At 39.9% G+C, this 13,424-nt stretch overlaps 1 non-coding gene across 1 annotated transcript; it reads left to right on the top strand.

Annotated features, from left to right (window-relative positions):
* Positions 1-6,775: 6,775 nt before the first annotated feature.
* TRNAW-CCA (transfer RNA tryptophan (anticodon CCA)) lies at positions 6,776-6,848 on the top strand. The gene has a single exon. It is a non-coding gene; the product is annotated as a tRNA-Trp (tRNA).
* Positions 6,849-13,424: the final 6,576 nt, after the last annotated feature.

Here is a 13,424-nt window from a genome sequence, read left to right as displayed (position 1 = left end):
GTGTACATCTGAAGATAGGAATTATACTCTAGTATATGTGAAACATGAATAAAGTTGTAAAATAATAAAATCAAGTGATCATCTTTTTAAAATACCTTATTATAAATTATGTGCTAGTTGTTAAAACTTCAAATAATGAAACTGAGTATTGAATGAATGAATAGATGCATAAATAAATAAATAGGTGGTTCCCTTTAGCCTCAGTTTAAAAGTCACACATCTAATTGTTCATCAGAAATGATCTTTTGGTTTCCACAGTTTTTCTTTTAATTTGAGAGTCTTTTTAAAAAACTGGAAGACCCCAAAATACTACATGTACATTCTCCAGTGCCAATAATTGGCTAGAGCTGAGTAGTAACTACCCCCTTTAAGATGGAATTTGAATTCTTACATGCACGAGTACATGCCTGAGATTCTGTACATCTTGAATGTTCACAACAGTTTCTGTATGTTCCTTATACTTAAATGTCAGTTTGCATGGATATAAAACCCTTAGCTCACATTTTCTTTCCTTGAGTGTTTTGCATATGTTACTCCATTGTCTTCAGTTATAAAGGGTTGCTATAAAAAGATCTGATGACAATTTTATATCACTTCCCTTATAAATGATTTGTGTGTTTTGGTCTAGATACAAAATGAATACTTAAAGTTTTTCTTTAAAATTCATTAGTTTTACTAAAATAAGTCTTGATGTTGGTCATTTTGGATTAGTTTTTCCAGGTACATAGTGTGCTTTTCAAGATGTATGTTCAAGTTTTGTTTTTTTTTTTTTTACTTCAGGAAAATTTTGTTGGATTATAGGTTTTTAATATTTGTTCTGTTCCATTGATTTGGTTCTCTTCTTTGGGCACTTCCGGTATGCATCTGTAGGAACTTCTCTCTTTTCTATACTTGTCACTTTCTCTCAAATCCTTTTCACCTCTTTCTTCATTTCTTTTTGAATTTTAACATTTTCTTCCTTTTAATCTTCTATTTCTGTCATTATTTGTTGTTTTTATTTGTTCTTGTTTTCTTATATATGCTTCCTTAAAAAATTTTAAATTATTTCCTGAGTTCTCTCATTTTTTTCTCTACATAAACTTTTTGTATCACTAAATAAAGCACATTTATATACGAGGAAAACTCCTAAGCCCAAATGGTGAAGTACCCACTGCTGCAATGAATGCTTGCCACGGGCACGTTAACTCCAAAGAGCGGAGACTGCAAGATACTTAAAACTCTCTAAACTAGAGAGAGAACAGAAGACTGGCTGAAAGTCATACAACAATTGTCAGATCTCCTCTACCTCATGCTCAAAACCACTGAAGATGGTATAATAACTTCTAGAATTGGTGTCATGTTCCTGTTTGTTCAAGTGAGTTTTCTCCTGATCTTAATGATTAGAACAAAGGCAAGAGCTACAGAAGAGGCATTCCATGGATAAATATAGAACAATATCAGAACATCAAAGAGGAGGTAACATAGAAAATCTTGTTTTTTCAAATATCAGATGCTTTCATATTGTAGTCGTATAGCAGTGGAGTAAGCTCCACCTCTCAAAGGCTTAATTCAGGGCTTCCCTGGTGGCACAGTGGTTAAGAATCCGCCTTCCAGTGCAGGCGACACAGGTTTGAGCCCTGGTCCAGGAAGATCCCACATGCCACGGAGCAACTAGGCCCGTGCGTCACAACTACTGAGCCTGTGAGCCACAACTACTGAGCCCATGTACTGCAACTGCTGAAGCCCACGCACCTAGAGCAAGAGAAGCCACCACAATGCGAAGCCCGCCCACCGCAACGAAGAGTAGCCCCCACTCGCCCCGACTAGAGAAAGCCCACGTGCAGCAACGAAGACCCAATAGAGCCAAAAATAAATTAAAAAAAAAAAAAGGCTTAATCCAAAAACTTTCTGTTGGTATCACACCAAACAAGGTTCACTGTACTTTGGCATCCTTCTTGAACTGTGAGATCCAGCTGGCTTTTTAGGGTGTTGGAAACCTTTATTTTGTGATCTCCATCACAGATTTCAAAATGGCCAGCTATTTACTCAGGTAGACACCTTGATCAATTTATACATCAGCATCATTTTTTTTTTTAACATAAAGGTGTCGCATTTTATTTATTTATTTATTATCTTTGGCTGTGTTGGGTCTTTGTTTCTGTGCTAGGGCTTTCTCTAGTTGCGGCGAGTGGGGTCCACTCTTCATCGCGGTGCACAGGCCTCTCACTGTTGTGGCCTCTTGTTGCGGAGCACAGGCTCCAGACGCGCAGGCGCAGTAGTTGTGGCTCACGGGTCCAGTTGCTCCGTGGCATGTGGGATCTTCCCAGACCAGGGCTCGAACCCGTGTCCCCTGCATTGGCAGGCAGATTCTCAACCACTGCGCCACCAGGGAAGCCCCATCATCAGCATCATTTTTTGGTGGCAGTTTTATATACAAGGATTTCTTTTTGCACTTCAACCTCTACCAGCAGGGAGTCTCGATTCCTGTAAGGAAGAGTCGTTAGGGGCTATAGCAACAAGTACAAACCCTGGAGGACCAGTGCTTACAGCCTCACTCGGTGCCTGGTTGTACTTTTACCACCTTGCTAAGTGTATTTTGCTTTACTTAGGTCTGTAATATGGTCATTTCTCGGCTCAGAGGACTTTTGAACTTGCTTTGATTTGTCACGGTGGACATTTCCTCTTGCTGCACAAACTGCATTTCTTTCTTTTCATAATAATTTCTAATTTTCAGTCTTTGTTTGCACAAGATAACTTTTCTCAACCTTTTACCTTTTCTTTGTTGTTGCCTCTGTTTCTTCTACTTTCTCACTGGCTTTTGTTCAATGAAAGCTACCATGTGCTTAATCTGCTATTGCATGTCAGCACTGCAGAGGCTCATGGCAAAGGCAGAGTTAGCCTAGAGTATAATGGGCTCAAGTTGATGTTTGAAGGGCCAGATGAAAGAAATGGCAGAGAGAAACTCAACAAAGGTCTCAGCTTCCTTGCTTTGTAACCCCAGATTCTGGTTTTGCTATTTTTGAGTTTCTCTAATGCTGATTTATGTTATTCTTTCATAGCTTCTATACTTTTCTTAATTTCTGTTAGCTTATTTTGAAATATTAGATTTTATAGTTTCACATTTGGTTGCCATGTCTTTTCGAAGTGTTTTTGTCATGGTTTGTGGGGATTTTATTCTACCTCTTATTCTCCTTTTAATGATAATAATTTTGCATGGTACTTGGCCACATTTTTTCTATTGCTTATTTTGTAAATAAGTTTCCCTTTACTTTTTATGAGAGAGGAGAGTCCAAAGAGATAGATTTTCTAGCTTCCCTGTTCCAGGACTTCTGCTGCTGCTGTTTTTGCAAAGTAACAAGAAAAAATAGCCTCTTTCAGAGATCTGCCTCTCACTGCCTTTTCTTTTTTTTTTTAAATAGGAAAGCAATGCATCACTCTTAACTAGGGAGAATTACTTTAAAACAGGAAGTATCATAATGGGTAGCTGAGAGAAGAGTGGAATTTTAATCAAATGCACATATTGAGTTTAATGATCCAAAACAGATGAATAATTCTCCTCTAGAGTTATAGCCATAACCATAAAAAATACTGCCTGGTCTAAATAACTTTTTTCATATACATTAGAGCAAAGTGATGAGAAAATTTAGTAACTATATAATCCAGAGATGGTCCCACTGCTTCTCAGAGTGCTCTTAATTTCTCAGCCATCACTTTTGTTTCTCTCACCTTCTCCCTCCACATTTGCTGAATATAAATTCCCTAGGCCACCTTCTTCAGTGTTTTCTCTTAGATAATCTCAATACTAGATAATCAGTTATTTGGCAAAGTTTTCTACGAAGCTACATATGTTATTCAAGAATTTGTGTTGCATCCTCTAAAATTTTGTTGAGAACTGACTTAAAATTCCCTAGAGTTTGTCTAAAATACTTTATATACACATCATTTATTGGTTAGGTAATGACTACAATGGATGTGTAGTTTATTCATTTTTGTCTTCAACTTTTGTGTTGAACAGAATATTGTACTATTTATCCTTATACAGATTTGGGAGTTCTTCTGACTGTTGCAACAAAACTGCCTATCTTATGACTATTTTCTCTTTGGGGGGGCATGTTAGGCTTTCTGTGTTATAACCTAATAGAGTTTCCTTGTTGAGGCCATGGGCTAAGGTCATATTGAGGAAGATTTTAAGCAGGATCTCCTCTCAAAGGGAGAGGTCCTTTCCACCATCAGGTACTTGGGTGAGTAGAGGGAATGAAGTCCTTAGGACTTAAGCAGGCCAGAGCAGGGTCTTGAGGGCAAAGATGACTCAGGCTCTGTGTGAAGAGACTGGATAGACAATGAAGTAGACTTAGCCCCCTTCTTAGACCTTACGCCCAGTTTGCTCCTTTGAAGGTTAGTGGGTGCCTTGGTGATAGGGTCAGTATCTGGCTAGGCAGGTCTCAGAATTGTAATGAGCTACGAAAAGTGTCCTCAAGTGGAACCGTGGAACATCGTCCTGGTTAGGAGGCAGAATTGTCCAAGGTCATGGACTCCCAGGGAGCTCTCTACCAAATCTGGTGGAACAATGCCAGGAAAACAAAGGAGGGAAAAAATATTGAAGACTGTGGCTAAGAGTTTCAAGTGAGGGAGGAACAGGGAAAGATGCCAGATGATGGTGAGTTCACCTGATTCAGCCCTGAGGCCCTGTACAGGGAGTATATACGCTGGGCAACCTTTTTCACGAGCCACCACGCGTACTGCAGAGGCTGGTGGCTGCTTAAAGGAGCTTCTCTCTGAAGCATCCTTTCAGAATACAAGAGACTATTCATAAACCTTTTTCATTCTTCCCAGTCCTTCCAATCTACCACTCCCCAGATTTTATCTTATGTTTCTCAGATCTCATCTTCATTTCACAGAGAAAACAGAAATCATCTAATGGCACTTTCTCAAGTTCTTGACACCACATCTACCAAATGAACTGCATGCACACTCATGTCCTCATTTTTTGCCTTTTTGATGGAAGAGATATTGTGCCTCCTGTCTACAGACAATTTCTTCACTTGGTTTCTGGATTAAATACCTAATTTCTTATAAAGGAATTCAGTCATTTATTTGGCAAAGACTTACTGAGCATCTACTTTGTAACAGATGTCATGTTCCATTCGTTGATTAACTTTTTTCTCTTTTGTAGATTCAGCTTCCCTCACTCCATTCATTTCTTCTCGATAGCATTTTATTGTGCTCAATACCCTCTACCAGTAAAACCAACTAAATGGAACCAAAATGAAAAACAGCCCCCCTGTCCACCACTCCCTCCTTCAGCTACTAGTCTTTATTCTTCTCTTTAGAGCCAAGCATCTCTAAAATGTGGCCTATATTTAGCATTTTAATGTCTGCATCTCTCATTCATTCTACTTCTGCTCTTACTAAAAGTATGTTCCCTGTGGTCACCAATAACATGCATGTGGCTAAAAATGGAATGGAACCATTTCAGCCTTCACCTTATTTGATCTGTATGCAGCATGTAAAAATGTGGACCACTTCTGTTTTCACTGGGTTTCCATGACACCACATTCTTCCTATGTCTCTGGTTTATCCTTCTTAGTCTTTTTTTTTTTTTTTTTTTGTGGTACGTGGGCCTCTCACTGTTGTGGCCTCTCCCGTTGTGGAGCACAGGCTCCAGACGCACAGGCCCAGCGGCCATGGCTCACAGGCCCAGCCACTGCGCGGCATGTGGGATCTTCCCGGACTGGGGCACGAACCTGTGTCCCCTGCATCAGCAGGCAGACTCCCAGCCACTGCGCCACCAGGGAAGCCCCCTTCTTAGTCTTTTTGCATGCTACATTTTGGTCTGCATTTCCCTTAAATGTTGATGTTCCTCCGGGTTTCCTAGGCATCTTTCCTTCTCATTGTCGGTGCTCTGTGGTTGATGTCATCAGCTCTTCAGACTGGAATTATCATCCATATCATGTAAGAAAAATGCTTTGACATTGTGTTTAGACAGGAAGTTGTTGGAATCAAAAAGATTATCTTGTTTAAATAGGTCTATAAGGAGAAAGCCAAAATAAATGTGTTAATGAATCCTTATTAGCAATCTATTTCATGCTGATTGGGAACATATTACAGCATAGGTGTGTAGAGTCAATTCTTACAACAAACATTCTAACAGATACAGTTTCATGCAATGCTAATGTAATTCATAAATACATTATCATAACAAACATGAAAAACAAACTTTGTAGTATCTATTGTCTTGAGTTAATGTTACATTTTGAAGGAGATGATGATGACTATGACAATGATTATGATAATTCTTTTGTAATTACAAGTAGAATATCACAAAAAAGGTTCTCTTTGTCCTTCTCAGCAAACTGTCCAGAGATTCATATTTATGATACAGAAACTACATATATAAATTCAACATGGCCTTCTCCCCACCTGGCTAGTGCTATACATTCTTTTGCATTTTTGATACCTGAAATATAAATGTTATTAAATCTTCTCCTTTACCTAAAACCTGTGCTAGTTATTTTCCATTTGCTTGTCTGGATACACTCTGCCCTTCTCTCCCTTGCCTTATGCCTTGGAAAATTGTCCTCTGAGGACTATATCACTTGTGCCCCTTTGGCTTGTCCAGTGGCATGTGTACCAGCTGGAGATACAGCACAAGAGGAGAGCAAGGTCAGGGCATTTCTTCCTTGCCTGCTCCGTGCTCTGCGCCATATCTCTGGCTGTAGCTGTGTTCCTCCCCAACTATATGTTCTGCTGGGCAGTGCCTCCCTCTAGGTTCCATTAATGCTATTTCTTGGGGACATCCCTGGTGGTCCAGTGGCTAAGACTCCATGCTTCCAATGCAGGGGGCCCAGGTTCAATCCCTGGTCAGGGAACTATATCCCACAGGTATGCCGCAACTCTCCGCAACTAAAGATCCTGCGTGCCTCAACTAAGACCCAATGCAGGCAAAATAAATAAATAATAAATATTTTCAGGGCCTCCCTGGTGGCGCAGTGGTTGAGAGTCCGCCTGCCGATGCAGGGGATACGGGTTCGTGCCCCGGTCTGGGAGGATCCCATATGCCGCGGAGCGGCTGGGCCCGTGAGCCATGGCCGCTGGGCCTGCGCATCCGGAGCCTGTGCTCCGCAACGGGAGAGGCCACAACAGTGAGAGGCCCACATACCGCAAAAAAGAAAAATAAATAAATAAATAAATAAATAAATAATAAATATTTTCAAACAAAACAAAAACCACTGTTTCCTACTCTTGACTGTTTAGTCATAGGCATAATAATGTTTCCCCACTGCTGCAAAGCTCTCAGTGCCTCGATATTCCCTGCCCTCCTCACTTCTGCCCACTCCTTGTTACTCCTTTCATTAAAGTCGTATTTGACTCCATCTAGGGTGAATTTCTTTTCTTTCTGGGAGCCTGACTTTTATGATAGGGTTGTAAAACGAGCCCAGTGCTCCGCATCCTCAAAAGCACTTGTGTCAACAATGTTCTGCTGCTGTTAAAGATTCTCATGGAATAACATTGTCACTTGGGGTCCCAAGATTTTGCTTATATTTCAACCAAAGCTGAAAGTTTGCATTTGTAATTTGGTATTTCATATGTGCTAATAATTCTCAAATTTATATCTCTAGCCCAGATCTGTCTCCTAAATTTTATTTATTAAATTAAATTAATTAATTAATTAATTTATGGCTGTGTTGGGTCTTTGTTGCTGTGCATGGGCTTTATCTAGTTGTGGCAAGCAGGGGCTACTCTTTGTTGCAGTGCGTGAGCTTCTCATTGTGGTGGCTTCTCTTGTTGCGGAGCACGGGCTCTAGGCACATGGGCTTCAGTAGTTGCCACACGTAGGCTCAGTAGTTGTGGTTCGCAGGCTCTAGAGCACAGGCTCAGTAGTTGTGGCACACGGGCTTAGTTGCTCCGCGGCATGAGGGATCTTCCTGGACCAGGGCTCCAACCCGTGTCCCCTGCATTGGCAGGCGGATTCTTAACGACTGTGCCACCAGGGAAGACTTGTCTCCTAAATTTTAGAACCACATGTTCAACTCCTCTGATTTCTCTGCTCTGATATCCCACCGACACTTATAATTCCAAATGTCCAATTCCAATTCATCTCCTTGTATGTCCTTTGAGCAACTGTCTCACCCTGTTCCTGCCTGTATAAAGTTAGGAACCCAGAAACTTATTTATGATTGAATAGTCACGGTCCCTATTAGTCCAGGCTGGCAGTACTTTTGCTAGTACAATTCCCTTAAGAACTTTGGGAGTCTTCTATATATAGATGAAAGTTCACTCCATGCTCTAGAAGCCAAAGCCACACTTGTTTTCAAGACAGTCTTCTCTTTTTAGACTAATTTACTGCTACTTTGGGATCAGGCTTCTGTGGACCTACATCTTTAAGCTTTTGAGAAGCCATTTTGTTCAGCCCAAGAAAGCACCAATTTAAATTCCTTAGAAGCCTTAGAAAAGTGTCTTCTGGCCATAGTTTTGATTTTATCCTTTATCTTTAGGCCATATCTTAATTTGAAAATCTTTTATTTGCTTGAGAAGCTGGAAATAAGAGTTTACATTCCAGACTAGTAAATTCTAGCCCCTCTATAATCTCTTTAAATTCTGCTTACATATTTGTCAGTTGTTTTCAGAGCCCATCTCTTTCTTGAATCTCCTCATACTTTGGCTAGTATAAACACTCTCAATTTTCTTCCTAGAAATCTCTGCTCAAATCCAAAAGCCCATCAGGTTAGCGGGTGGACTATCTTTCAAGTTACTGCAGGTGATACTTTTACCACTATATTATATGACATGGGTCACTATTTTTTAAGCTTCTGTAGCAGTTTCCTCATCTTTTTTCTAGTCTCCTGCAATTGTTTTCTTGCTCTTTCTATTAAAGTTTTCCTTTTCATCTGCCACATGGTCTTGGAATCAATGTCACACATTTTAGAGTTTTGTTATGGCATGATCCCAATTCTGTATACTGCATAATATTGTAGTTGCTTTTCCCTTGACTGCATTTCTCATGTGAGGATGGCAAGTATGTTTCCAGTGCCTGGACTATAGTAGGTTTTCAATAAATATTACTTCATAAGTAAGTAAATTAGTTCTTAACTGTTAAAGACCCTTTAAAGGCATCATTGTAAAGTTTTATCAAATCTCAATTATCCTAGTAACTATTACTCTATTTCAGCTATTTTCTCTAGTATAGTATCTGTTTGAGTACAGCCTGTACAAATATGAGTAATGCTCTTGTTTGAACCAAAATTCTTCCACCTACAAAGTGTGACCCTAAAAAAGATTCTTAATGTTTGTATGACTCAGTTTTATCATTTGTAAAATGAGGAAAATAGTGGTCATTATCTCATACCATTTTTGTGAGGAACCTTGGTGCAGAGTGATTATTCAACAAATGGTGGCTGTTATTATTATTTCATTTTTAGATCCATGCATAATAAACGTATAACAATGGTTGTTTCCAGGAAGAAAATGGGTATCTGGGGAAAGGAGTGGAAGGGAAACTTACATTTTGCTGTATTTACCTTTTTTTTGTAACTTTCAAACTCTCTACCCTCTACATATATTACCTATTCAAAATAATTATTGGTTTGAAAAATATTACATGTATATTTGTTCATTTTAATCTCTATTATGTTAGTGGCTTGAGTGTTGCATTTTAAAATCAGCAAGGAAAATGTGGAATAATTCATCCATGACAGACTTAAAATAGATTTATTTTTAAGCTTCTTAGGGCCCATTAGAAATAGTAATTAAACAGGAAACATTTTTACAGGGGGACAGTTTTATTGCAGCATCACTATTGCTTTCAGTTGCAAAGATTTTCATTAGGTTCAAAAGAAAATAGTCAATAATATCAGTTTAAATCCACATAATTCTGAAGAGCATAAATGTGAAATTCCACTTAGTGATAAAGGAGTGCATAGTGCAGGAAGTGTTTAGTCTCTCCATACTAATATCTTCATTGAAATATACAGTATTTCATAACTTGTGCTTCACTACATATGCTTGGCTGATGTGGAGCTGTCTGGCCTGAAATTGTGCATTAAATAAATGTTCATTTTAACCCTATTTCTTTACATCCCTCAAATAGGTTTTATGACAACAGAGTTTTTCAAAGTTTTTCACTCCAGGCACTTCTGAATTAGGCAGGAATACAAAAATGGGTATTGTAAAATATGAAAAAAGAGAAAAGCTGCTTCCTCTGCAGAAATTTTTAACCTCTGGAGAGATTGGTTCAAGATGGAGGAGTAGAAGGACATGCACTCGCTCCATCTTGCAAGAGCGCCAGAATCACACCTAACTGCTGAACCATCAAGGGCAGGAAGACACTGGAACTCACCCAAAAATATACCCCACATCCAAAGACAAAGAAGCCACAATGAGATGGTAGGAAGGGTGCAATCACAATAAAATCAAATCCCATAACTGCTGGGTGGGTGACTCACAAACTGGAGAACACTTACAACACAGAAGTGCACCCACTGGAATGAAGTTTCTGAGCCCCATGTCAGGCTTCCCAACCTGGGGGTCCAGCAACGGGAGGAGGAAATCCGAGAGAATCAGACTTTGAAGGCTAGTGGGATTCGATTGCAGGACTTCGACAGGACTGGGGAAACAGAGACTCCAATCTTGGAGGGCACACACAAAGTAGTGTGTGCATTGGGACCCAGGAGAGGAGCAGTGACCCCATAGGACACTGAACCAGACCTACCTGCTAGTGTTGGAGGGTCTCCTGTGGGGTGGGGGGAGGGTAGTGGTGGTGGCTGTGGCTCACCGTGAGGACAATGACACTGGCAGCAGAAGTTCTGGGAAGTACTCCTTGGCATGAGCCCTCACAGAGTCCACCATTAGCCCCGCCAAAGAGCCCAGGTAGGCTTCAGTGATGGGTCGCCTCAGGCCAAACAACCAACAGGAAGGGAACCCAGCCCCACGCATCAGCAGACAAGCAGATTAAAGTTTACTGAGCTCTGCCCACCAGAGCAACAGCCAGCTCTACCCACCACCAGTCCCTCCCATCAGGAGACTTGCACAAGCCTCTTACATAGCCTCATCCACCAGAGGGCAGACAGCAGAAGCAAGAAGAACTACAGTCCTGCAGCCTGTGGAACAAAAACCACATTCACAGAAATATAGACAAGATACAAAGGCAGAGGGCTATGTACCAGATGAAGGAACAAGATAAAACACTAGAAAAACAACTAAATGAAGTGGAGATAGGCAACCTTCCAGAAAAATAATTCAGAATAATGTTAGTGAAGATGATCCAGGACCTCGGAAAAAGAATGGAGACAAAGATCGAGAAGATGCAAGAAATGTTTAACAAAGACGTGGAAGAATTACAGAACACACAAACAGAAGGATTAAAGAACAAACAGAGATGAACAATATAATAACTGAAATGAAAAATACACTAGAAGGAATTAATAGCAGAATAACTGAGGTAGAGGAAAGGATAAGTGACCTGGAAGACAGAATGGTGGAATTCACTGCCATGGAACAGAATAAAGAAAAAAGAATGAAAAGAAATGAAGACAGCCTAAGAGACTTCTGGGACAACATTAAACACAACAACATTCGCATTATAGGGGTCCCAGAAGGAGAAGAGAGAGAGAAAGGACCCGAGAGAATACTTGAAGAGATTATGGTCAAAAACTTCCCTAACATGGAAAAGGAAATAGCCACCCAAGTCCAGGAAGAGCAGAGAGTCCCAGGCAGGATAAACCCAAGGAGAAACACGCTGAGACACATAGTAATCAAATTGTCAAAAATTAAAGACAAAAATTATTGAAAGCAGCAAGGGAGAAATGACAAATAACATACAAGGGAACTGCCATAAGGTTAAGAGCAAATTTCTCAGCAGAAACTCTACAAGCCAGAAGGGAGTGGCATGATATATTTAAAGTGATGACAGGGAAGAACCTACAACCAAGATTGCCCAGCAAGAATCTCATTCAGATTCGATAGAGAAATCAAAAGCTTTACAGACAAGCAATAACTAAGAGAATTCAGCACCACCAAACCAGCTCTACAACAAATGCTAAAGGAACTTCTCTAAGTTGGAAACACAAGAGAAGAAAAGGACCTACAAACACAAACCCACAAATAATTAAGAAAATGGTCATAGGAACATACATATCAATAATTACCTTAAACGTGAATGGATTAAATGCTCCAACCAAAAGACACAGGCTCGCTGAATGGATACGAAAACAAGACCATATATATGCTGTCTACAAGAGACCTACTTCAGACGTAGGGACACATACAGACTGAAAGTGAGGGGATGGAAAAAGATATTCCATGCAAATGGAAATCAAAGGAAAGCTGGAGTAGCAATACTCATATCAGATGAAATAGACTTTAAAATAAAGAATGTTACAAGAGCCAAGGAGGGACACTACATAATGATCAAGGGATCAATCCAAGAAGAAGATATAACAATTATAAATATATACACATCCAACATAGGAGCACCTCAATACATAAGGCAACTGCTAACAGCTCTAAAAGAGGAAATCGACAGTAACACAATAATAGTGGGGGACTTTAACACCTCACTTACACCAATGGACAGATCATCCAAACAGAAAATTAATAAGGAAACACAAGCTTTAAGTGACACAATAGACCAGATAGATTTAATTGATATTTATAGGATATTGCATCCAAAAACAGCAGATTACACTTTCTTCTCCAGTGCACACGGAACATTCTCCAGGACAGATCACATCTTGGGTCACAAATCAAGCCTCAGTAAATTTAAGAAAATTGAAATCGTATCAGGCATCTTTTCTTTTTTTTTTTTTTTTATTGCAGTACACGGGCCTCTGACTGTTGTGGTCTCTCCCGTTGCGGAGCACAGGCTCCAGACGTGCAGGCTCAGCGGCCATGGCTCACGGGCCCAGCCGCTCCAAGGCATGTGGGATCTTCCCGGACCGGGGCACAGACCCGTGTCCCCTGCATCGGCAGGCGGACTCTCAACCACTGCGCCACCAGGGAAGCCCCCTCAGGCATCTTTTCTGACCACAACATTATGAGATTAGAAATCAATTACACGTAGAAAAACGTAAAAAACACAAACACATGGCGACTAAACAATATGTTACTAAATAACCAAGAGATCACTGAAGAAATCAAAGAGGAAATCAAAAAATACCTAGAGACAAATGACAATGAAAACATGATGATCCGAAACCTATGGGATGCATCAAAAGCAGTCCTAAGAGGGAAGTTTACAGCAATACAAGCCTATTTCAAGAAACAAGAAAAATCTCAAATAAACAATCTAACCTTACACCTAAAGGAACTAGAAAAAGAAGAACAAACAAAACCCAAAGTTAGTAGAAGGAAATAAATCCTAAAGATCAGAGCAGAAATAAATGAAATAGAAACAAAGAAAACAATAGCAAAGATCAATAAAACTAAAAGCTGGTTCTTTGAGAAGATAA

Source organism: Mesoplodon densirostris, chromosome 17, assembly GCF_025265405.1.
Source record: "Mesoplodon densirostris isolate mMesDen1 chromosome 17, mMesDen1 primary haplotype, whole genome shotgun sequence".
Taxonomy (NCBI): domain Eukaryota; kingdom Metazoa; phylum Chordata; class Mammalia; order Artiodactyla; family Ziphiidae; genus Mesoplodon; species Mesoplodon densirostris.
The sequence above is the reverse complement of the archived record's forward strand: the minus strand, read 5'-3'. Positions and strand labels throughout refer to the sequence as shown.